The sequence below is a fragment of the Nylanderia fulva genome, unplaced genomic scaffold (genome assembly GCF_048542155.1).
Source record: "Nylanderia fulva isolate GAGA-0341 unplaced genomic scaffold, ASM4854215v1 Scaffold39, whole genome shotgun sequence".
NCBI lineage: Eukaryota > Metazoa > Arthropoda > Insecta > Hymenoptera > Formicidae > Nylanderia > Nylanderia fulva.
The window spans coordinates 304753-331674 of NW_028190466.1; the positions used below are offsets into that span (position 1 = coordinate 304753).

At 26.5% G+C, this 26922-nt stretch overlaps 1 long non-coding RNA gene and 2 pseudogenes across 2 annotated transcripts; 2 read left to right on the plus strand and 1 right to left on the minus strand.

Moving 5' to 3' along the window:
• Positions 1-649: 649 nt before the first annotated feature.
• On the plus strand, positions 650-10700 carry LOC114932242 (uncharacterized). Its single transcript, XR_003819854.2, has 5 exons — positions 650-945; positions 4581-4757; positions 10068-10188; positions 10331-10470; positions 10615-10700. It is a non-coding gene; the product is annotated as an uncharacterized LOC114932242 (long non-coding RNA).
• Positions 10701-13226: 2526 nt separating this feature from the next.
• LOC146721971 (ATP-dependent DNA helicase PIF6-like) lies at positions 13227-18225 on the minus strand (annotated as a pseudogene).
• A 2168-nt stretch (positions 18226-20393) lies between these two features.
• Positions 20394-24754, plus strand: LOC114932241 (uncharacterized; annotated as a pseudogene). The gene is made up of 7 exons (XR_014925410.1): positions 20394-21058; positions 21137-21343; positions 21623-21958; positions 22311-22452; positions 22577-22752; positions 22839-23089; positions 24420-24754. The product of XR_014925410.1 is annotated as an uncharacterized LOC114932241 (transcript).
• The last annotated feature ends 2168 nt before the right edge of the window (positions 24755-26922 follow it).

A 26922-nucleotide genomic window follows, 5' to 3' on the forward strand; every position in this document is an offset into this window, starting at 1 on the left:
GTTGATTCTTTTGTGTCATTTCGTTATCCGAACACATCTCATTTTGATAATGCTTAATATTGCAATGCTTTTTTTATTTTTATATTGCCAACATTTGAATATGAGTTGCAATGAGTTGTCATAAATAAAATATTGGAATTATTATTATGTCGCGATATAATTTTAATTCATGGAATTATTATTAGGTATTAACAAAAATTTATTTTATTAATATTTTATAAGACAATTAATTATTAAAATTTTTATATTAAGTCAAATATATTTTACATTATTAAAAAATAAAACGTTTGTCGTAGTTTGCATCGAGTAGCGTGCGCTGTGCATACGCGTTTCTTAAAAGTGATATTAATAATTAAACAATAATTGAGTTTAAAAAATTAACTTTTCAAACGACCGTACAAACGGCCCAAGAACAATTCGATTTCACGATAATGTCCATTCGAAAATCTATTTTTAACTGTCACATTTTTTTTTTAAATCTAAGTACTTCCAAATATTTTTGTGTTAAAAATAAAATAAATATAAGGAAACATTTGAAGTCATGAGTCTAGGGCTCGGATTTTGACGCGATTTCTCTGGTCGCGCACGAAGCTTCGCGAGATACCGAAATTTCTCGAGGAGACCCGATCTTTAATTCGGATACGATCGACATGCGTCGGGTCTCGGGATATATCATGCTTTTAGGTTTATATTTCATTACATGTTTCAAAACGAAATCAGTCACGATTGAGACACGCAAGTATATAAGAAATGTAAACATTGTCTTGTGCGCGACAACGAACGTTTCAAATTCTTATTTCCAGTGGCCTTTATTTATCGTGCCTACATTTTAAAGATTTATAATAGTTAAAAATATGTAAAGCCATACGTGCGATGTTGCAGAAAAAGTTCAACGTGTTTATCTATTAATTAATAAAAAATCAAACAAGCGCATATCACGAGAAAGTAAGTATGTTGGTTTAAGTACTTACTTTGTACACATGTGTTTTGTAATATTTAACCGACCATACATTTTTGTCACATATAACTGCGATACATTCCGCACTTCTTACACATACAAAACAAAGACAACAAAACCTTCCTCGCGTTACGAAAACATTTTTCATATATTGATTCTAATAAATGGGTTAGTAAGAGCTACTCAAATTTAATTATCAACTTTCTATCATTCAGCGCTATATTATTTCTAAGAAGATAAAATATTTTTATACACATGAATGAATAACAGTTGATTATATTTAAAATTTTTGCACGGTGCAGAATCGTCTTTTCCGAGAAATACGGATGACGTATGGCATCGGCGACGTATGGAAAAAATGTTATTGTGGCCGGTCTAAATATTCGTATCAATCTCGAATTCTTCCAAATATCTGTGTCAGAATATATGTGACAAAAGTAAATAACATATCAAAAGAAACTGATTAGATTTAATCAAATTTGAGAGAGATCAATAATAATATTATATCAATATTTTATTACTAATATTTTACTTTAAATTTTTCTCGTATTTATCTAAAGAAAAATACATGAAATTTTGAAAGTTTTTTTTAATACACATTTCTCAATTTCAATCAAATCGAATTCATTTTCTTCGATACGTATTATGCAACGCATAGTTTTGCACAATTTCCTAACATGATTCAGTATAAGTATATCATGTCCATTTAATGATGAACAATGTAGATTAAATAAATTTAATTTCATAATTTTTCTTCTTAAACTTCGCGGAAAAATATAATTCTAAACTGTTTGATTTTTTACTCACAAATTGTGATAAATAATATAAATATAAACTAAATATATATATATATATATATATATATATATATATATATAATAGAATAGAATATAAATTACAAAGTTTCCTATTCATCAGATAATTAATAGTTCGAGAAAGTCTTCTTTATATACTATATAGTTTATTACAGTGTATAATTCCGACGTAACATCTTTTATATTTTTAAGTTTAAAAAGATGCTATGAATTTAAGAAACACTAATATTTTTTGATATTTTTTAGAAGAAAAATGTTCCATAATTTCTCACCTTTGATTTTATAATTTATAATACTACATCATTATTAAGAAAGCGCGAACTTTAAGCTACAAAATATATATAATATAGAAATATATATTATATAGAGTAATATCTTTTAATCTTCTCAGCTAACAGACAAAATATTATAATATTTTGTGATTCTTATAAGAATCACAAAAAGAAATTTAATAGCTGTTAGTTACAAATTACATAATTTTCTCCAAAAACATCTATGCATTTCCTAGCGAGAAATGATAGTCGAATCGACGTCGGATCGTCAAATTGATTTCTATAATTTATAAGTTACGCAAACTTGGACAAAATAAATTGGATTTTACCAAATTTGAGAGAAATTAATAATATTATTACTAATATATTAAAATTATTATAAATATCCCTCATCGTATTATTCTATAAAAAGATATATAAAGTGTTGAGAGCCTTTTTTTTAATACATATATCTCAAATTCAATCAAATCCAAACATTTTCTTCGATACGTGTTACGCAACGCTCTTTTTTTGCATAATATTTTTACAGCATTTAGAGTCAGTACAGTTTTGTTAAATGAACACGTGAAAAATTTATAACAATATTATTAATAATTAAAACGATATATTAAATTCGACCCAAACTAGCCAAAAAAAACTTTTTATTTTATTTTCACATTGTGGACTAACTAGCCAAGAATAACTTATTATTTTATTTCCACATTGTGATTAAATTCGACTGAAACTAGCAAAAAAAAATCTTTTTATTTTATTTTCACAATGTGAAAATAAAATAAAAAGTTTCTCTTGGCTAGTTTCAGTCGAATTTAATATATCGTTCCTATTTTGAATATCACTAGCGACGTTTTAGATATTCAATTTAATATTATTAATATTATGGTTATAGATTTTTCTCGTGTTCATATAAAAAACGATATATTTATACTGAATTCTGTAAGAAAATTATGTAAAAATTTGCGTTACGAAACACGTGTCGAGCAGAATGGATTGGATTTGATCGGATTTGAGAAAGATTTGTATTAAAAAAATAGTGTTCAACATTTCGTATATCTTTCTTTAAAATTAACACGAGAAAAATTTATAATAATATTAGTAATAATATTATTAATATTATTACTAGTCTTTCTCAAATTTGATCAAATCCCATTAATTTTGCCAAAATTTGCGTACTCAACCGAATAAGAATATTCCAACTTATAGAATTTGTTCTCGAAATGTTATAAATCTCAAATAAAAAACGCAGAAATAAAGGTTTTAATAGTTGCATCGAATACTCATCAAGATAAGGAAGAACGAGCGCAAGAAATGACAAATCTGCAATCTGGACTTTACAGTTTCATATATTTCATAAATCGATTACACAATATAACAAAAGATATATATATGATAAACTTAATGGTATTATTAATATCGCTAACGACAAATGTCCCAGTCGATCAAGCTTACAATGAATACAGGTTTTTTTTCAATTTTTGGTTAACAGTGATATTATTTTAGCACATATTATATTTTTAGCCTTGCTACGTTGACAAGATTTTCTGTATTACATAATTATCTGCTGGAAACTGAACAGTTTTATAATTAATATGTTTCGTGTTTTGAATCACCCTGTATATATTATTCGAAACATATCTTGAGGATATCTGTTTATGTAAAAAAACTCAGCTGGCGGAATTACTTCTATTTAATAATTTTTTCATTGTTGAGCATTTAGAAACAATAGTTCACTACTTTTCATTTTTTTTTAATTTTTCTTTAAGATAATAACGCTATATAATTTATGAACCCAAATTATGAAACACGTTGTGTCTTACAATTAATGATATACAGGGTGTCCGGTGACTCGCGTTGTACACGTTAATGAGAGATTTTTGAGGTGATTAGAACACGATATATTTTCAGCGAAAATGTCCAGGCACTAATAATTTTTGAGTTATAAACGATTGAAAATAAAAGCTTTTTTGTAAATCTTGTAATAACAAATTATTAACAAAACTACATCTTTGGCTTAATTTTAAGTAAAATTTAATAGAATTTTGTGCAACACGGCGCGCGAAAAGTCGCTCTTTACGCACATGATGGGATTTTAGAAAGGATTCTCTTTCCACGCATCGGTCACACATAATATCGTAGCCAACATGTGCGGGTCATAAATCGGCCGATCGTGCGTATTGTCACACTCGGCTTCTCGCAGATTTACGATCCCCTGCACTTGTTAATTAATATACTGATATACTATATTTATATTATTGTGTACAGCCAAAAGGACAAACTTGTTTATTATTGGCTGGATTATAATAAAATGTTTTTATTTTAAAATTTGTAACAACATATTTACATTCCGTTATTCTGTAACTTTTTCTGTACTAATAAAATACATGCGCTTGTGTGTCTTCAATCCACGCAGCATATAAGAACCGTATTGCATTTAAGTGATATGCTTTTATAGCTGAAAATTAATTATGCAAATAGTTAGTTGAGATTATTTTATTGTTTAAATTATTCTAATTTATATTATTTTCTTTGTTTTTTTAGTTTTTCTTTTGCAATGGATACAAAATCGAATAATTGGTTAAATTGTTTACCAGACCTTGTAATAGAGAACATTCTCGACCGCGTTGATATCAGAATTTACGATATTTGTGGCGTCCGATTATGGAGGAAGAAATTTTATCCAGCTTTCGAGTTTTGGGAAAGAATAATTCTGCGCAGGTAATATTTTGTGCGTAAATATTTTATAACAATCACATAATCTAGTATTTATGCAAAAACGATATATTATACTAAAAATAAATAAATAAAAAGTACAAAATATATAACGTAATTAAACAAATAGAAATAACATCTAAAATCATGATAATCACTAATAATAATGGATAAAAATTATTCAAAAACGAAATAATGACAGACAAGACGCAGAAAAGTGCAAGGTTATCTTTAAAATATTTCTTTCATTTATTCAATTTGTCAATTATTCAATTCTTTTTGAATAATTGAAAAAACAAAATTGAATAAAATGTTTTATTTTAAATAATTAAAATAAAAGAAGTTGATTGTTGTTAAAAATTGTATAAATCAAACTGCTTGCACTCTTTCTAGGTAACACTAAAATCAAAACAAGTTTAAAATTGGGACATACATAATATTTCTTTAAAATATTTCTAATGTGCCTTTCAAATATCATATCATAAGTCGTTTTCAAGCAGTCAAAAAGACTTTATAAAAATGTCTTATATGTCTTAAATTTGAACATGACATATTATCAAAGTTTATTCCACACCTTCGAATTTATTAGTTTTTTTTTATCTATTTTTGTTATAAAAAAAAATAATATATTATAAATTATTAGTAAATTTTAATTTTTATTTAATTAATATAATTTTTTTAAATGTTTTTTTTTTTAATTTATATTATTAATTATTTTATTTTTATTATAAATTAATTTATTAAACAAAACTATTTTAGTCACATATACAAAATGTGATAGTTAAAATTAATTCTAACAGTTGCATAATATATACGATAACGATGTAACTATGAATTTATATACGTATAATCATGTTAATATATGATGTTATATATATGAAACATATATATTTATATATATATAAAGAAATACTTATTTATTATATATATATATATATATATAAATTTATATAATTATATATAAAAAGCATTTTTGTTTAATTATGTATGGACATATATAATTTTGCGATTATATGTATAATTTTATATATTTCTATATAATTTTATATTGTTATATATAAAAAAATTTTTACCGGGATGCAAAATGCTTTTTAAACATTCATTTAAAATAGGAAATAGAAAATAGACATTTGAAAAATTATTTTTTGAAATAAAAATAGTTGTTCCACATATATATTTAAATTTTTATTTTATTTACGTTTTATAATTATATCTTATTTTTCAAATTCTTATTTCTTTATTAAGTTTTTGTAAACTTTATAAGATTTCTTTATAAACTTTTTTTTATAAACTCTTTAAACTTTTATAAACTTTATATATTTGTATATAATGTTAAAAACATTTTTTAATACAAAAAACAAGAATTTACATAAATATTTTGTATATATATATATATATATATATATATAAAATTAAACAAATCAAATATAGTAGGCCAACTAAACGAGCAAATAAATAAGATGTAAATAGATGTATAATATTAAATTAGACTCTGCTAAACATTCGGTTGTCACGGAACACATTCTAAACGAACAACATACATTTGACTGGGACAATATTAAAATTATGGATCATGAAAAGAATTACCATAAAAGGCTAATATTGTCACGGAACACATTCTAAACGAACAACATACATTTGGCTGGGACAATATTAAAATTATGGATCATGAAAAGAATTACCATAAAAGGCTAATATCTGAAATGATCCACATTAAAAAACAGAAAAATGGAATTAATTTAAATAAAGACACCGAATTGTTAGACAGTAGTTATTTTGACATACTTAAAAAATTTGCTGAATCATAGTTTAGAAAAAACATTGGTAATAAATAAATACATCACGCTCTCTACTTTGACATTTGATATTCAGACTTCGCAACACACACTTGTAACATCGGGAAAAAGGACTTGTTAAAACGATAATGTAAGTTGAAAGATTTTTTAATTCTCTCTGACATTGATTTATATAATTCGCGTATTATATCCGTAGCATGTTTAAATGTCGCATAACTTGGCATCTCAGACCAATCGCCTTGCACATCTATTGGTCAACAGCGAAGAATCGTTTTAATTTTATATTTTAATATTTAACTAACTTTGTATTTTTAACATTTAACTTTGTATTTTAATATTTAACTTTTATGTATTGATAAAGACTGTAGTGCAGTCGAAACGTTTACGATTTATATTGTTTCTGTAACGGAATGTTAATTTAATTATTTAACTATTAATAAATTTTTACATCTTATTTATTTGCTCGTTTAGTTGGCCTACTATATTTGATTTGTTTAATTTTGTTAATTTATACGAGCCTTTCATTAATCAATTTATATATATATATATATATATATATATATATATATATATATATATACATATATATGGAATTACAAAAATAATGTTTATTATTGTCTACAAACATTTACTTAATGACTTTTTTAATATATATATATATATATATATATATATATATATATATATATATAGGTATATATATATATATATATATTACTATTTTTATTTATATATATTGTTATAATTATTTATATACATACATTATATAGAATATATTATAAAATATAAATAAATTAAAAATATTATCAGTTTTATTGTCCTGTTATATATAATAATCTCTAAAAACTCACCTTTAAAGAAAGGTAAAAATTTAAATTTGCAAATGTAGAATCGTACCATAAAAAAACTTATCTTTTAAAAAAAAAGATAAACAAGATGCCAAGTCCATGCGCCATGTGAAAAAGAAATAAAAAAATTTTAGTTAAAAAAACTGGGAGCGCTGCGTGCGTGCGTGCGTGCGTGCGTGCGTGCGTGCGTGCGTGCGTGCGTGCGTGCGTGCGTGCGTGCGTGCGTGCGTGCGTGCGTGCGTGCGTGCGTGCGTGTGTGCGTGTGTGTGTGTGTGTACTAATGTCGAGCATTTTTTATACATTTTCTATTAAATTTAGATAAAAGTTGCAGGATTTCGAAAAAGAAAAAGTTGACACAGACTTTTTCCTAAACGGCGATTTTCAAGGTTATTTAAAGGTCACTTATATTTTCAAAATAGAATTACCTTAATTTTTCTCATATAAATCGATTCCTCGCAATATTTACTATAAAAAGTTGTAAAGGTATAATTTTTACATAATCTTACATAAACTTCGAAATATTACAAATATTTTATTTTATGAAATATTTCAGTTTATGTAAAATTATGTTAACTATCTTTTAAATTATTCACTTTTAGCCATCTTACCCTTACAACCTTTTATAGTGAATATTGCAACAAATTGGTTTATATATATAATATATATATAACATCAGTTATTATTAATTGATGTTTACATTTATTTTTAGTCTTACTACTAGAGCTCAAATGCTCCACATTTTTTGCAAAAACTGTTTATTCTACAGATTTCAAATATGCTTTTAAATGATGATTGAATATTTCCTTTTTTTAATTATTTTTATTATTATTTTTCAATCTCAATCAACTTTTATAACTTTATGCCAGCACGATACAAATACATGTGTCTTTATTTTTTTTATTATTTTCATTATTATTTTTCAATCTCAATCAACTTCTATAACCTTATGCCAGCAGGATACAAATACATGTATGTCTTTATTATTGTATCAACTCTTGTCTTTTCCATGTAACCATGTCTTCATAGTTTGAATTATCCCTTCATCTTCTCAATCTTTCGCAGAGATTTAATTAATTAAATACACTTCACACGAAATAAAGTTTGCTGGAAGATATACAGCAAACGATAACTGTAAAAACATGATTACGTGGAAAGAACAAGAGTTGGTACAGTAAAGGCAAGTAAGTAAGTACATGTAATGTATCGTATTGGCATAACGCTATATCCGCGGAGCAGATAATGTGGCTGTAGAGGTAGTCTGCAGTGCAGCTAATGTGGACGTAGATGTTGATTGAGATAATTGTCTAATATAAAATAGAATTTAAAAATTTAGTTTAAAAAGCTGTTGCATATATAAATAAAGTTTATTTTTTCTAAATTTGGAATATGTTTAATTAATTAATTTTTTAAGTTTATGTTTAATAAATTTTTTAAGTCTGTATTCAATAATTTTATTCATTTGATAAATACATGTATGTCTTTATTTTGATATGTTTAATATAATTAGAAATTTATTATTAATTAGATATGTAAACTATAAATTCATATATAATATTTGAAAATATATGTGAATATTTAAATTTTTATCTTCTCCTTCCTCTCCTTCAATCTCTTTAATATCAATATGTGTATGTGTGTACACGCGCGCACATTTGTACGTATTTATTTAATTATTGGATAGTTGAGAGTACTTAATTGATAAAAAATTATGACAATAATAATCCTTGTTTTTTTTTCTTATTATTTACTCAGATTTTTTTGTCTATCTTATAAGATAAACACTTTAGAGATTGAATATTTCAAGTAAACTAATTGTAAGTAAATTTCACATTAATGCATATAGATGTTTAATCATGAATGTACTAAATAAGTACACAAGACGAACAGTGAGTGAGTGAGTGAGAATGAGAGAGTGTGTGTGTGTGTGCGAGTGTGTGTGAGAAAGAGAGAGAGAGAGAGAGAGAGAGAGAGAGAGAGAGAGTTAGCCAACATAACCCCGCACGCTGCCGATCATGAATGTACTAAATAAGTACACAAGACGAACAGTGAGTGAGTGAGTGAGAATGAGAGAGTGTGTGTGTGTGTGCGTGTGTGTGTGAGAAAGAGAGAGAGAGAGAGAGAGAGAGAGAGAGAGAGAGAGAGAGTTAGCCAACATAACCCCGCACGCTGCTGATATGGCGGAGCGCCACTATCGCCATCTGTTGTAAAACGTGCGAGATGGACAAAATTACCACTACATGCATCTTGCATGTGTTGTGTACGTGTGATATATGTGTGCGCATGTGTTGTATACGTGTGAATACGTGTAGCACGATACTACTATGTATGCGTGGTCGATGATGATAATGATGATGATAATGATGATAATGATGACGGGGACGTTTCTTAATAGAAATTTTTCATATTTCGACTTTGCATTTATATATCTCTGCTTACAAATCACGTAGAGCAGAAATAAAGACACTTTTATTATATAATTCGAACTCAATCTATCGATTAAGTCTAGTATAAACTCGATTGCTTCAGCCATTATTGAGGATTCGAAATATTATAAAGACTCAAATGTCCGACTCGCGTTAAGATACACGGTGTCTCCGCTACGCCCTTAACTGGTCGCGAGACACTACCGTGTCTCTTGATTATACACACAGGTTAATTTATCTTAATTACAGGTCAACATTCGTGAATCTGTCAGATCTTTCAACCCATATATCATCTTTGATATCATAATAAAGATTGTTTCTGAATTGAAACAGTGAGAAAGTTAATAAGCGTTTCCATCTTACAAATCAGGTAAAAAAAGTAAAAATTATTATGTATATATAATAATACATGTCCTTAATATATCGTATTCCTGACTCGATTCTAAGACGATTTTACAAAATTTTGCCAAAATTTATATAAATTGTATGCAATATAAAAGATGTGTTTACAGTTTTACAGTATTAAAACCTCTCAAAATGGACTACAATAATAATCTGTTAAATGCAAATCAATCCATTTTAAAACAACGGGATCCAGAAGGCCAGTGAGGAATGCAAAGCTGTTGGACTTAAAATAAGACCAATCAAAACTGTAAGTCAATTAAACATTTCTACATTCTATTTATTTTAGTATTACAATGCGAATTGTTTTTATTAGTTTGATTAATTTGATTTTTTTTTATTGGTTTGATTATTTTTGATTTATTTATTATTTTGATTCATTTATTTACCCTAGAACAACTGAAAAAGCTGGCAAGAACGAGAAAAATCAGACTAAAGTTGGTCTACAAATCAAGCAAATCTAAATTTAAATCAAAATTTAATAAGTATACTTATTATATATATATATATATATATATATATATATACTTATAATATAATAAAATATTATATATACTTAAATAATGTAATTAAATAAATAAATAAATAATATAGGAACAATAATAAGAATATTTTTAAGTCAGCTCCTTAATTTTTAAAACCACAATCTACACTTCATTCCTCTCGACCAATAGAGCCAAACGCGATGTTATTGCGACAATTAATTTCCCGATTCAGCCGACTTTCGAACCAATATTTTTCTCGCCTATTTCTTTACAAGGAATGTTAAGAGAAGGAACAAGGGGAATTTCTGAGATCTCAACCATAGAATTCAAATTCCTTAGTTTCCAAATTTTCTTTCTTTCTTAATTGTCGCAATAACATCGCGTTTGGCTCTATTGGTCGAGAGGAATGAAGTGTAGATTGTGGTTTTAAATAATATAGGAATTTTTACATATATGCCGTTATGATTGAAATGAGACGTAATAACTATTGTATTTATTTATTTTCATTTTGCTTACGCATACAACAGTTGCTTCAATAAACTACTCTATTTATTCTAAATTACAAAATTTATAAATTTTGCTGTCACGTAGGTGTTCTAAGTGTTAAAGAAATATTAAAGAATTATTTTAATATTGACTTTATTATAGTAGTTTCACGAGAACGAATAAAAGAGTGCTTAATAAATATTGATACCCTGTCAAAGTAATAAACTTTTTTTCAGTTGAAATTGACTCTAATAAATTATGATAATATATATCTCTATTCTCTGAATGATTTATGACAAACTTTCAATGAGTTATGATAAGCTTTCAATAAATATTATACATATGTACAATACTTTTATACGTGTCTAATATTTCAGTAATAATGTTTTAATAATAATGTTTCAGTAATAATAGTAGTAGAAGAATAGAGAATGAAAAAAATTATATCTTCGGTCATTTTTATCGCTTTATCATTGGTAAAAAATCTGTATTTTGATAAAAATAGTAGAAATAAATAAAGAATAAAGAAATAAAAATTAAGGGCAAGATATGATGAATATGACAAATATGGAAAACATTCAAACGATGGGAGACAAGTCTTAGGTCCGAAGAAGAGGAGAAACTGGTGCATCAAATAAAAGACTTCCTTTCTAGAGGTATTCGTGCACTTCCGAAGCGTTGGAATACTTAAATTGCACTCCATGGAAACTACATAAAAAATGATGTAAGTATGTGAATTTTATATCTTCAATAAATAATAAATAAAATAAATTATAAATTAGAGATAAAAGTATTTAAAATTTTCAATTAATTATTCACTCTAGTATATCAATATCTATAAAAAAACTTGCTTATTAAAAAAAGATAAAAAAAGGGCACCAAGTTTACGTGTCATGTGTAAAAGTGTTATAGAAAAAATATAAAATTTATGTTGTAAAATTAAAATATAATATTTCTAAAAAAAAGATATCAAAAAAGTTGCGCCAAATAAATAAAAATTTGTAAAAAAATTAAAAATTAAAAACTTATGCAAAAATTAAAAATTAATACAAAATAAAAAAAAAGAGAAAAAATTTTAAAAAAGTTGAAAAATTTGGCGTTGCTTCTTTTTAGGAATATATTAATTTTACAACATAAGTTTTATATTTTTTTCTATAACACTTTTTCACATGACACGTAAACTTGGCGCCCTTTTTTTACTTTTTTTTAAAGATAAGTTTTCTTATGAATATCATTTTTTTTCTAGTATACATTTATTATCATTTAAAATTAAATGTTTAAGTTTTTATTATTATAAGTTTATTTTTCCAAAAATGTATTTTTAATGAAAAGATTCAATATAAAATTGCTTATTTATTTTAGAAATTTTATAGTTTTATATGTTATATATATTATTTATTAGCCATTTTTTGTATTACATAATATTTTTAGCACTTCTAGGCCACTGTTTTTTTTTTAACTAGCACATCATCAACTTCGCAACCCAAATGTTAGATACTCCTTCTCTACACATAATGACCTTAATGACCTTTATCAATAGACGAACCTTGATGGAATATAGCATTCATCGTCTTATATAACTGCCTAGCCATTAATACTTTAGTTAATTGTTGGACCAGCACATAGATTTAATTTTTGTGTTGCTTTCATTAATTTATCATTTTGTAAAAATACTGTTAAATGAATTACAACTACCTCTTTGCCAATGTTATTTCATTTTTTAATATTATATCATTTCCAGTACAATGATTCATTGTATGATTTATTCCAGTGTAAAAACGTAACATTTAATAAATCATTCAGATTATAACTTTTGTTTTTCAAATTAATAATTGGAATTAAAACAGTAATATTTTTATTAACAGTAGTTTTAGTATCACCACAAATTTTGCATTGTTTAGTAGAAGTAACTTGATGTTCTATCAAATTTCTAATAAAATCAATTTTTCGCAAAGAGTCGTTAAAAAATGGGATTCATTTTGTTTCACGGTGTTCAAAAAATGTTCTCCTAAATATTGCCGTATTGCATATGTATTTAAATGAGATAATCCATACTCATATCGATGCATTCATATACGTAAAAGATCTGATTTATCGCAATTAAATGATTGTTGCCTAATGACATTTAAATGTAATAAACATTGTAATATTGCATTTGCATAACATAAAACTTTATCTGTATTGTGGCAACCACGTATGATCCAAGCAGTACTTCGTCGAACTGTTTTATCTGAACTTGATTTTTGAACAGAAGTAATTATTTTTGGCAACGCCCATAAAACATCTTTCACTTTACGATAACGTTCTTTTGTCATAGTAATCATTTCTACATTTTGATTGTGTATCTGTTTTAAATGATTATATTCAATAATAGCTTTTTTGCTATTACTGATGAAGGATCACAATTAATTAAATGTAATTCTTCTAGAGATGTTACTCGCGTTACTATAATAATCTCTAAAAACTCATCTTTAAAAAAAGGTAAAAAAGGCGACCAGTTAAGGGCACGCCATTAACAAAAATTATCCATTGCAAACCCATGTAGAATCCTATCCTATTGCAAACCCATGTAGAATCCTATAAAAAATTAATCATTGCAAACCCATGTAGAATCCTAGGCAAAATTAACCATTGCAAACTCATGTAGAATTGTATTAAAAATGATCCATTGCAAACTTATGTAGAATCCTACATTGCAAACCCATGTACAATAGAATTGTATGAAAAATTATCGATTATAAATTCATGTACAATCGTAACAAAAGTAATGAAATAAAAAAAAAATTGCGCCAAGTGAAAGTAGAAACTTGTACCAGTGGAAAATTAAAGTTGCAGACATATATAGAGTCGTATAATGAATCAGTAAAAATTTAAATTTGCAAATGTAGAATCGTACCATAAAAAAACTTATCTTTAAAAAAAAAAGATAAACAAGATGCCAAGTCCATGCGCCATGTAAAAAAGAAATAAAAAAATTTTAGTTAAAAAAACTGGGCGCGCTGCTAAGTTTCAAAATTACAATGCACCTTAAAGTAACATTAATTAATTTAAACACAAAACATATTTTAACTGAAATGAGTTTAAAAGTAACAATTTAATTTTAATATTGTTAGAATATTATTTAGCAGCGCTCCCAGTTTTTTTAACTAAAATTTTTTTATTTCTTTTTTACATGGCGCATGGACTTGGCATCTTGTTTATCTTTTTTTTTTAAAGATAAGTTTTTTTATGGTACAATTCTACATTTGCAAATTTAAATTTTTACTGATTCATTATACGACTCTATATATGTCTGCAACTCTAATTTTCCACTGGTACAAGTTTCTACTTTCACTTGGCGCAATTTTTTTTTATTTCATTACTTTTGTTACGATTGTACATGAATTTATAATCGATAATTTTTCATACAATTCTATTGTACATGGGTTTGCAATGTAGGATTCTACATAAGTTTGCAATGGATCATTTTTAATACAATTCTACATGAGTTTGCAATGGTTAATTTTGCCTAGGATTCTACATGGGTTTGCAATGATTAATTTTTTATAGGATTCTACATGGGTTTGCAATAGGATAGGATTCTACATGGGTTTGCAATGGATAATTTTTGTTAATGGCGTGCCCTTAACTGGTCGCCTTTTTTTACCTTTTTTTAAAGGTGAGTTTTTAGAGATTATATCATTCATTTTTGTATATTTTTATGACCGGAATAGAACAATTATTAAACATGTTTATCTAAACTTCTTTGCTTAAAATGATGTGTACAATCATATCCTAGAATCCTGATCATTCCTCCTAAAGCACCCTATTTATATAAATTTACCCATATGTGTGTGTGTGTGTGTGTGTGTACTAATGTCGAGCATTTTTTATACATTTTCTATTAAATTTAGATAAAAGTTGCAGGATTTCGAAAAAGAAAAAGTTGACACAGACTTTTTCCTAAACGGCGATTTTCAAGGTTATTTAAAGGTCACTTATATTTTCAAAATAGAATTACCTTAATTTTTCTCATATAAATCGATTCCTCGCAATATTTACTATAAAAAGTTGTAAAGGTATAATTTTTACATAATCTTACATAAACTTCGAAATATTACAAATATTTTATTTTATGAAATATTTCAGTTTATGTAAAATTATGTTAACTATCTTTTAAATTATTCACTTTTAGCCATCTTACCCTTACAACCTTTTATAGTGAATATTGCAACAAATTGGTTTATATATATAATATATATATAACATCAGTTATTATTAATTGATGTTTACATTTATTTTTAGTCTTACTACTAGAGCTCAAATGCTCCACATTTTTTGCAAAAACTGTTTATTCTACAGATTTCAAATATGCTTTTAAATGATGATTGAATATTTCCTTTTTTTAATTATTTTTATTATTATTTTTCAATCTCAATCAACTTTTATAACTTTATGCCAGCACGATACAAATACATGTGTCTTTATTTTTTTTATTATTTTCATTATTATTTTTCAATCTCAATCAACTTCTATAACCTTATGCCAGCAGGATACAAATACATGTATGTCTTTATTATTGTATCAACTCTTGTCTTTTCCATGTAACCATGTCTTCATAGTTTGAATTATCCCTTCATCTTCTCAATCTTTCGCAGAGATTTAATTAATTAAATACACATCACACGAAATAAAGTTTGCTGGAAGATATACAGCAAACGATAACTGTAAAAACATGATTACGTGGAAAGAACAAGAGTTGGTACAGTAAAGGCAAGTAAGTAAGTACATGTAATGTATCGTATTGGCATAACGCTATATCCGCGGAGCAGATAATGTGGCTGTAGAGGTAGTCTGCAGTGCAGCTAATGTGGACGTAGATGTTGATTGAGATAATTGTCTAATATAAAATAGAATTTAAAAATTTAGTTTAAAAAGCTGTTGCATATATAAATAAAGTTTATTTTTTCTAAATTTGGAATATGTTTAATTAATTAATTTTTTAAGTTTATGTTTAATAAATTTTTTAAGTCTGTATTCAATAATTTTATTCATTTGATAAATACATGTATGTCTTTATTTTGATATGTTTAATATAATTAGAAATTCATTATTAATTAGATATGTAAACTATAAATTCATATATAATATTTGAAAATATATGTGAATATTTAAATTTTTATCTTCTCCTTCCTCTCCTTCAATCTCTTTAATATCAATATGTGTATGTGTGTACACGCGCGCACATTTGTACGTATTTATTTAATTATTGGATAGTTGAGAGTACTTAATTGATAAAAAATTATGACAATAATAATCCTTGTTTTTTTTTCTTATTATTTACTCAGATTTTTTTGTCTATCTTATAAGATAAACACTTTAGAGATTGAATATTTCAAGTAAACTAATTGTAAGTAAATTTCACATTAATGCATATAGATGTTTAATCATGAATGTACTAAATAAGTACACAAGACGAACAGTGAGTGAGTGAGTGAGAATGAGAGAGTGTGTGTGTGTGTGCGTGTGTGTGTGAGAAAGAGAGAGAGAGAGAGAGAGAGAGAGAGAGAGAGAGAGAGTTAGCCAACATAACCCCGCACGCTGCCGATCATGAATGTACTAAATAAGTACACAAGACGAACAGTGAGTGAGTGAGTGAGAATGAGAGAGTGTGTGTGTGTGTGCGTGTGTGTGTGAGAAAGAGAGAAAGAGAGAGAGAGAGAGAGAGGGAGAGGGAGAGAGAGAGAGAGAGAGAGAGAGAGAGAGAGAGAGGAGAGAGAGAGAGAGAGAGAGAGAGAGAGAGAGTTAGCCAACATAACCCCGCACGCTGCCGATATGGCGGAGCGCCACTATCGCCATCTGTTGTAAAACGTGCGAGATGGACAAAATTACCACTACATGCATCTTGCATGTGTTGTGTACGTGTGATATATGTGTGCGCATGTGTTGTATACGTGTGAATACGTGTAGCACGATACTACTATGTATGCGTGGTCGATGATGATAATGATGATGATAATGATGATAATGATGATGATAATGATGATAATGATGATGATAATGATGACGGGGACGTTTCTTAATAGAAATTTTTCATATTTCGACTTTGCATTTATATATCTCTGCTTACAAATCACGTAGAGCAGAAATAAAGACACTTTTATTATATAATTCGAACTCAATCTATCGATTAAGTCTAGTATAAACTCGATTGCTTCAGCCATTATTGAGGATTCGAAATATTATAAAGACTCAAATGTCCGACTCGCGTTAAGATACACGGTGTCTCCGCTACGCCCTTAACTGGTCGCGAGACACTACCGTGTCTCTTGATGGAACATAAAGACCACAACTAAATACAGAGTTACCGATGTCCATAATTGCACTTCGCAAATTCAATCCTTGGCTTTTATGAATAGTGATATCATAACTTAGAGATAATGGAAATTGTTTTCTTATAACATACACTTTATCTATCACTTCAAATTTAACACTTACTCTTTCAATTTCATATTCTGAACCTGATGGTAAAAGAAGTTTAATCTTTTCTACGTAATCAGTAGATGTATCTTGTACAATTGAAATTACTTTAGTAATTGTACCGTTTACAAGACCTAAACTAGCATCAAAATTATGTATAATTTTAATTTGTTTTTGTTGTTGAAAGTCCAGCTGTTTTTAAGTTATCATCATTGTTATTTGACAATACTTTTAATGCTTTCTTTTTTAAATATGAAACACAGTTAATCGTGTCTTTAGCAATTAATAATATATTTTTGGAAACAATACGACTTAACATTGCATTATTAAGAACATCACACATATTACAAGTAGGTAATAAACAAACAGTGTCTAATGATAAATTATTAATAAAATCACATAACTTATTTAATCTAAAACAAATCTAAACACGGCTTATAGAGCCAAGCGCAAGGTGTAGGAGCGCAAAAATTACACAATAACTTATACTATAAACAAGTTTATTCAGTATAAACGTTCGGTTCTTTCTTTGAACCATCTTCAGTATAATAGAAACGTACAAGTACACAAACCATGACAAAGACACTGTCTCACCACTTACAAACTTTCAAACGCATTGCGTGTGTTGCGCCTCAAAAAAAAAATACGATAAATTAAAATTATATACATAATAGAAATTGGGCAAATTAAAATTATTTAAGAGTTTAACAAGGCTCTGTAATATAAATATAAATTTAAAGTGTAAGACAGGCAATAAGAGCCAATCGCGGAAGACAGTGCGTTATCCTAACGAAACTAAATTTTTTCGTTAGAATTTAATATCTGTGCACAAAGCACCAAATTTTACTTGGTCACGGCAAAGATTTTAAAATATGAAATAATCTCATAATTTTGAGATTTAATTTTAATAATCCTTTAACCCCCCTACGGAAATAAATAAATAAAATGCAAGAGAAAAATATAGATCCTAAAGTCGCTGAATCGGGAATAGCTAATTTTATTGTATCTTAGATATGTATAGAGTATTATAATTATGGCCAAGTAGCGCTGTGATAATGGTCATGATTTTATTCCCGGGAAAAAAATTTTTATATATAATTATATATAAAGAATTATATAATTATACATAATTATATGTAAAATATGTTCATTTTTACATAATTAATTAAATTTATATATAAATTATAAGGTTCATATATAATCATGTCAAATTATATATGAAATATTATATATATTTACAGGGTTGGGAAGTAACTCGTTACTTGTAACGAAGTTACAGTTACTTTTTTTCAGTAACTTAACTTAACTTCGTTCCTTTCTCTCTATCTGTAACTGTAACTTAACTTCAGTTACATTTTTTCGGTAACTAGTAACTAATTCAATAGTTACATTCATAGTTACATTTATTATATATTTCAAATCTCTATACTTCGCGTTGGGCAGCCTTGCGCTTGCGCAAGTATCTTTATCGGTACTGTACATTTCAATACACATGCTCCCAACTGCTCTCGACTACTGATTTGTTACCAGATTTGGGCCGCAGCCGAAGCGCCTGATGTGGGGACACACACGACGAAGGAGCCGTATACGTTAAAGTCACTAGAATATAGTGATTTTTATACGTGTGTCATTGCCGAACGCCCAAATCTGGTAACAGAATAGTACTCTCGACATAAGTTGAAATATCGTAGCTGTGAGCACGTGCTCTCGTACATTCGATTCCGTTCTGTCAGATTGATTGATTGCGAAAGAGATAGAAAAATAGAGAGAGAGAGAGAAAGAGAGAGAGAAGTCCTCTTCATCGCATGTAGAGAATCCGTTTTTCCACGGATTAACAAGTCTTGTACGTGCTCATGCACGTTTTGTGTTTCGTTTTATGTTTGATACCAAGAATAAGAACATCTCTGGTTGATTCTGAGTAAGATAAGATACGAGGTAAGTGTTATATTACGCCTTTCGTTGGTTTTTTCTCTTTTATTTGTGATTTTCTTTAAGATATTATTTGTTATTATTATTACTTCTTCAAAATTTTATTTAATTTTAAATTTTAGTTTATTATAGCATTGATTACACGAGTATCTTGTATAACACTTTATGGATATATGATATATTAATATTAATTACAATATAATTCTGATATATATTAATTATTAATATATATTTATATTTGTCTACGTTTAAAAAGTTCAAGCAATGGAGGTTATGGAGGTATCTCAATCTTCAGAAAATGTTCAAGCAATAGAGGCATTTCAATCTTCAGAAAATGATCATAAAATGCCATGGCCAGCATATGCAGAAGTATTTCAGTTGCAACAAAAACTTGAAAACGAGAAAAACTGGGCATTTTTGTGTAAAATTTGCATTAGAAGTAAAATTATTCATGCTTATTTTAAAATAAAATTGAAAAAATAATTTATTTCCCTTTTTTACATAAAAATCAATATAAAGTATAATAAAATTAAAATTATATATATAAGTAAGCTATATTTTTAATTTTTTTAATTCAACTTTTAGATTTTCAAATATACAAAATATTCAACCTTGAAGCAAATATAATGTGCATAAAGCATAAAATAGGTATCAAAAGTTACAAGAGTATGATATGTTAAATATATGATTTGAACACAACGTTTTTTTCAATTTAAACAATTAGAATTATTTAAATTACGATTTTAAACATTTTTTTCAAATTTATAATTATTTAAATTGAGAAAAACATGTGTAAAAATTCTCTTTTAATGTAAATAAATATTAATACAATATTAGTACAAAACTTTTCTAAAAACTAATTTTTAATTTTTCTCATAAGATTTTTGGTAAAAATTCTTTTTACTTTTCAAACAAATTTTACTATGTGTTATTATTTTTCTTTTTATTGTGAAATTATTTATGTACATATTTAAATTATGAAGACTATTGATATATTTTTATTATAATTATTTCTATCTTCTTTTTCCGTTTCTTACTCTTTCTGGTGTGTGTATGAAATTAATAGACAAAACAAAATTAATAGGCAAAACATCCACACTTGTTGCAAAACATAGATAAGGCAAAACTGAAATTATCAAATAAACATTCAAGTGAAGATCCTCCGAATAATGTTCCAAATAAATGTCAAAGATTGGAGAGATGGGGCTCTGGGAGCTCAATAGCTACTCAAAAAGCAGTAGATAAAGCGATACTGCGTTTTATTATTGAAGATATTCAACCTCTTTCTACTGTAGATAGTCCAGCATTCATTAATTTACTTAGAATTGGACTTCCTTCACATATCCGTATAATGTGCAGAAAAACATTAAGAAACAAAATTTGTGAAACATATCATAAAATGAAGGCTGCTCTTGAAAAAAAATTGACAGAAGTAGAAGTAGTTGCAACTACCGCAGATTTGTGGAGCAAAACAAAAAGGCTAGTAATATTACTTTATATTTATATTTTTTTATTGTAATTTTTTCAAATTTTATAAATTAAAATCTAAATTTATAGGAGTTATTTAGGCATAACTATTCATTGGGTGAATCCCGTAACTTTCGAGAGAGAATCAGCTGCATTGGCTTGCCGTAGGATGAAAGGCAGACATACATACGATGTTTTAGCTCGAGCAATTAACTCAGTCTTTCTCGAGTATCATATCCAAAATAAAGTGTGTTATGTAACTACCGATAGTGGATCCAACTTTGTTAAAGCTTTTCGGTAAGAGTTTGTTTCAAAGTATATTGTGTATATTTTTTACATTTTATATTTTAATTTTGGATATTCAAACGAATGTGGCATTCTTCATCTCGCTTACATACTCCTTTTATCTTATTACATATAATACAAAAAATTAACTAAAACAATTAAAATTAAGGTATAATAGCATATATATAATTAAAGTATAATAAAAATAAAAAATATAATTAACAAAACATAATTGACATATAAAATATTTTAATATAATTCATGAGAGTAAAATTTTTAAATATTTTTTAGGAATTTTGTAAAAGACGAGGACGAAGATGAAACATCTACTGCTATAGAATTTCACGATTTAAGTAATCTTTTAATTAAAGATGATATAGAAGATATGGATGCAGAAGATTCGCTTATTCTTCCATCACATCATAGATGTGTGAGTCACAGTTTAAATCTTGTCGCTGTAAAAGATTCCGAGAAAGCTCTAGACAATGATGTTTCATATAAAAAACTATACAGATTGACATTTGCTAAATTAACCAAATTATGGAGTAAACAAAATCAATCTACACAAATATCTGACAAAATAAAAGAAATTTTAGGTGTCTATTTAAAAACTCCTGTTATTACCAGGTAAAAAAATTTATTATTGCGTTAGATTGTAAATATGAAACTTATTTGATCTTAGAATGATAATAGATGTACCTAATGATTTTTATCAGTGTCTAAAAATAATATTCGCAATGTTTATGTACAAGTCACGCAGTGGCTTATATGTATATCAATATTATTTTTCCATAGATATTCTTTCGACACAATAGTAAAAAACATTACAACTGTCTTCAATTTTATAACTAAATAAATTGCATATTTACTGTTTTTTAATTTTAATCATGTTTTCATTTAATTCTGCATATGAGTATATATAAATATTTTTTCAAATTATAAGTTTCTAATATACTTTCATCTTTTTTTATTTTGGTAGATGGAACTCTACTTTTGATTCTGTAATGCAACTAGCAACATTTTTAAAAAATGATCCCGACCAAATCAATCAATGCCTTGATCATTGTAATTTGCAACGATTGACTGAACATGAAATGAAATTCATAGAAGAATATTGTCAGGTATTTAGATAAATTTATAAGTTGTTAATATGAAACATAAATATATAAATATGTATATATAAAGATTGTAATATGTATTTAATAACTAATAACGTGTATCTTTTTCTCGTTTTATTTCGTTTAGATAATGAAACCTTTAGCACAATCTTTAGATATATTGCAAAGCGAGAAAGGGATGTATATGGGATACTTATTACCGGTCTTAAAAACATTAAAAGAAAAATTAGAGAAACTTAATAAAAATGAAATTACGCATTGCCAATCATTAATCGCAGCTCTTTAACAAGGTTTAAATAAAAGGTAATTTGTTATTTTAATGAACATGTTATTTATTATTTTTAGAAAACAATATTCATTGATTCTGACTTCTGACTGTATAATTTTAGATTTTCCTCATTGTTTAAAAAAAAAGAACTTATTATTGCAAGTTGTTTGCATCCCAAATTTAAATTAAATTGGATACATGGAGAAGAAAAAAAACTCGCTAAAACTTATTTAGAAGACCTATTAGGAATTCGTTCCACCGAGAGTTCTCTAAACGATGAAAATCTCAACAACGATGACTTTTTTGCTTTTGACCAGCAAACAAAAGAAGTCGAGTCTACACAAGAAGAACTGTACCGATTCTTGAAATCAAGTAATTGCAATGTTAATATATTAAAAGATTACATTACAATTAAAAAACTTTTTATTAAATATAATACGGCACTTCCGAGCAGTGCATCTGTGGAACGAATGTTTAGCGTTGGTGGTTTAGTATTAACGCCTCAAAGAGCACATCTCAACGATGACACAATTGAGTATCAAATCCTCTTAAAAATAATAAAAATTTTTATTAAAATTTTAAATATTAAATCGTTAATAAATTATAACATATTGGGTCTGTTTTTTGTTTTTTGTTCCTGAACTGCTGCACTAGTTCAGAGGTTGTCCTTTTCTTTCCAATGTCGAGCAAAAAAGATAACCTCTGAACTAGTGCAGCAGTTCAGGAACAAAAAACAGATCCATTGTATCAATTTATATTAACAAGAATTATAATAAAAAAAAGTGTCAAGATATGAATTTATACAGGGTGTCTCAAAGCACCCTTAACAACACCGCTAACCATAAGCGGGCTCTTATTTGCCTGAAATTAACATTAAATATTTCGCTTATAATTGCAAATATCGCAAAATGGTATAAGACTTTTTTGTTCATCTTGATCTCCTCTATCACCTCACGAGCGTTGTTAAGGGTGCTTTGGGACACCCTGTATATATTAAAAAATGATCGTAAAAATTTAAAGTTTGAATGAGTAAATAATTTTCATATAAAATGCTAAAAAAAGCACGTATGAAATTGTATTGCTTTTATATGAGTGGAATTTGTAAAGAAAGCTGTAATTTTTATGAATTAGAAAGAATACATTATAATTTTATTTTAGTTTATTTAGAAAATCTGCAATTCTTTTTACTAAGGCTATCTGATATTAAATGACGTAGGCGTATAAAATTATAAAGCATGAGAGAAAAGGAAGTTATTTAAAAGAGGATATAATTAAGGGAGTTAAATTTATTATGAGATTTTGTAGGTAATTTCAATAATCCAAAGCAACGTAAAATATTGTGCGTTTCTGTTTACTTTGACGAGACAATATAAAAGAAGGATACTAAACAAAGAAAGAGCTGTTTTCTAGTGTAGTTACTTAAATATTTCGCCGGGGTTACGATTTTCCGATTTCTCAATATCGATATTATACCCAATTGGCATGGGAGAGTCCCAAAACATTCTACAAAGATGCTATAAATATGACAATGAGAATGTACAAAATGAACATTCATGGAATATCTCATAGATATTTTTTCGAAATGTATATCCATTTTTTCGAAATGTATATCCACAAATCTGTTCCCTGAATATTCCATGTATATTCTTTAAGAGACATTCTATTATTATGTTAGATATATCTCTCATATCTGTCGTCCTAGGTCAGCCTAAAAATCTGGGATCACGATAACGATTTCAGTTTTCTTGTGATCTCGTTTTGATGCTTTATAAATCGACTTGCGGCATTTCGATATTGGCAAAATATAAGATTTTCACATAAGAAGTAAATATTCTCAGAATGATGAAAAAATTAATTTGTGAGAAGAAAGAGATCATTATAGCTTCATTATATACTATGTGTATATACAATATAAATAGAAACTCTATAATGCTCTCGAAACGTTAAAGACTTTTATAATTTTAATTCTTATAATAAGTAATAATGTATAATTATAATAAATAACTATATATAATAAAAATGTATTTAGAGAACATATTTATATGTATATGATTTCATTCTTTTACCTTTAAATTTCTTTTATTAAGTATAGATCTGATATTTTATTTTTATCGCAAGAAAGTAACTACAAAGTAACGACTCGTTACTTTTTAAGTAACTGTAACTGTAACGCGTTACTTTTCAGGATTGGTAACTTTTAACTGTAACTAGTTACTTTTTAATGAAAAAAACTGTAACTGTAACTAATTACTTTTATAAAGTAACTTTCCCAACCCTGTATATTTATATACATATATGAATAAATACGTATATATAAATTTACATAAATTGTATATAAAAAGCACTTTTATTTAATTATGTATGGACATAATTCATACATAATTACAATTATATATAACAAATAAATTTATTATATATAAAATAAATTATATATATAATTATATATTTCTATATAATTTTATATTGTTATATATGTAAAATTTTTTCCTAGCTTATATATTAAATTTATATATTATTTTTTTTATTAATTTTTGTTATATACTATCTGTAATAGGTCTTAAAATATAAATATGGTGAATAAATTGTTCTATATGTAAAATATCACAGAAGAATTGGTTTACGTTGCAATGTAACAAATTTTTACGATAATTCTACTTTATCGTTATATTTCCGAAATTAGAGTGATAGGCACAATATTATATTTGGAATTATCTGAACCATATCGATAATTTTTTTATCCTCATTATATAAATATAATTATTATTGTTTTTAGTAGCAAATTTGAAAGAGGAAGATGTTTCCAAATAAGGTTTAATTTCCAGATTACCTACTTAACGATCAATCAATGTTATACATTATTGATTCACGAGAATCTAATAACAAATATATAATTGATGCTATACAGATTGACAATTATTTATTTATAACTTAGAATTATTTTAATATTTATTAATAAAAATAATTTACTTATATAGTATAATAATAAAAATACAAATCATATTAATTTTAATTAATAAATTATAGTCGCAATTTTGACAAAAATATGAAATAAACAATGATATTATATTTATGCATAAGCAGAAAAAATTGTACAACTAATTTTTTATTTTTTGTTTACGCAAATCTAATAAGGAATATGTAATAGGTGCTATATACAGATTGACAACTATTCATTTAGGACTTATAATAATTTTAGTGCTTATTAATAATAATAGTTTACTTATTATATAATAATAATTTTAATTAAGAAAAAATTTGCGCCATTTTGACTAAAATATAAAATAAACAATCAAATATTTATATGCATAAGTAGAAAAAATTGTACAACTATCTTTTAATTTGCAATTTGAGCCATATGTTTTTATTTAATCTCTCTGTTTGTATTTAATTAATTTTTTCAGATGTCGAACGAGATGAGACCATGCATTCACATATTGGCAGAGCATTTATGAAATTCAAATGTTATTCAGTAAAAATATGAAATGTATAACTATAGCAAATATTTGTATTTTAATTGAATATAATAATAATAAAAATGATTGTAAGTTTTCTTTTGATAACAAAATACATAGGAATTATTTGTGTATAACTTGATCAGTTATAGTTTAATTTGTGGTTTATTTCGTCATTTATTGACAAAAAGAATCGATTAAAGTCTTACAGAGAAATTATGTAATGTATAATTATAACAAATAGTTGTACTAACAAGTCTTGTAAGTCTTGTTAATTTGATGTATTTTATTGCTGAAGGCGGTCTATAGACGCAACGGAAGTGTTCAAAAATTCGATTAAAGAAAGATTTTATACTAACAAAACATTGTTGCGAGTAATTTCCTGTATTAAAAGTAATTTTAACTAAAAAAATTTTAGTTAAAAAAACTGGGCGCGCTGCTAAGTTTCAAAATTACAATGCACCTTAAAGTAACATTAATTAATTTAAACACAAAACATATTTTAACTGCAATGAGTTTAAAAGTAACAATTTAATTTTAATATTGTTAGAATATTATTTAGCAGCGCTCCCAGTTTTTTTAACTAAAATTTTTTTATTTTTTTTTTTCATATGGCGCATGGACTTGGCATCTTGTTTATCTTTTTTTTTAAAAGATAAGTTTTTTTATGGTACGATTCTATATTTGCAAATTTAAATTTTTACTGATTCATTATACGACTCTATATATGTCTGCAACTTTAATTTTCCACTA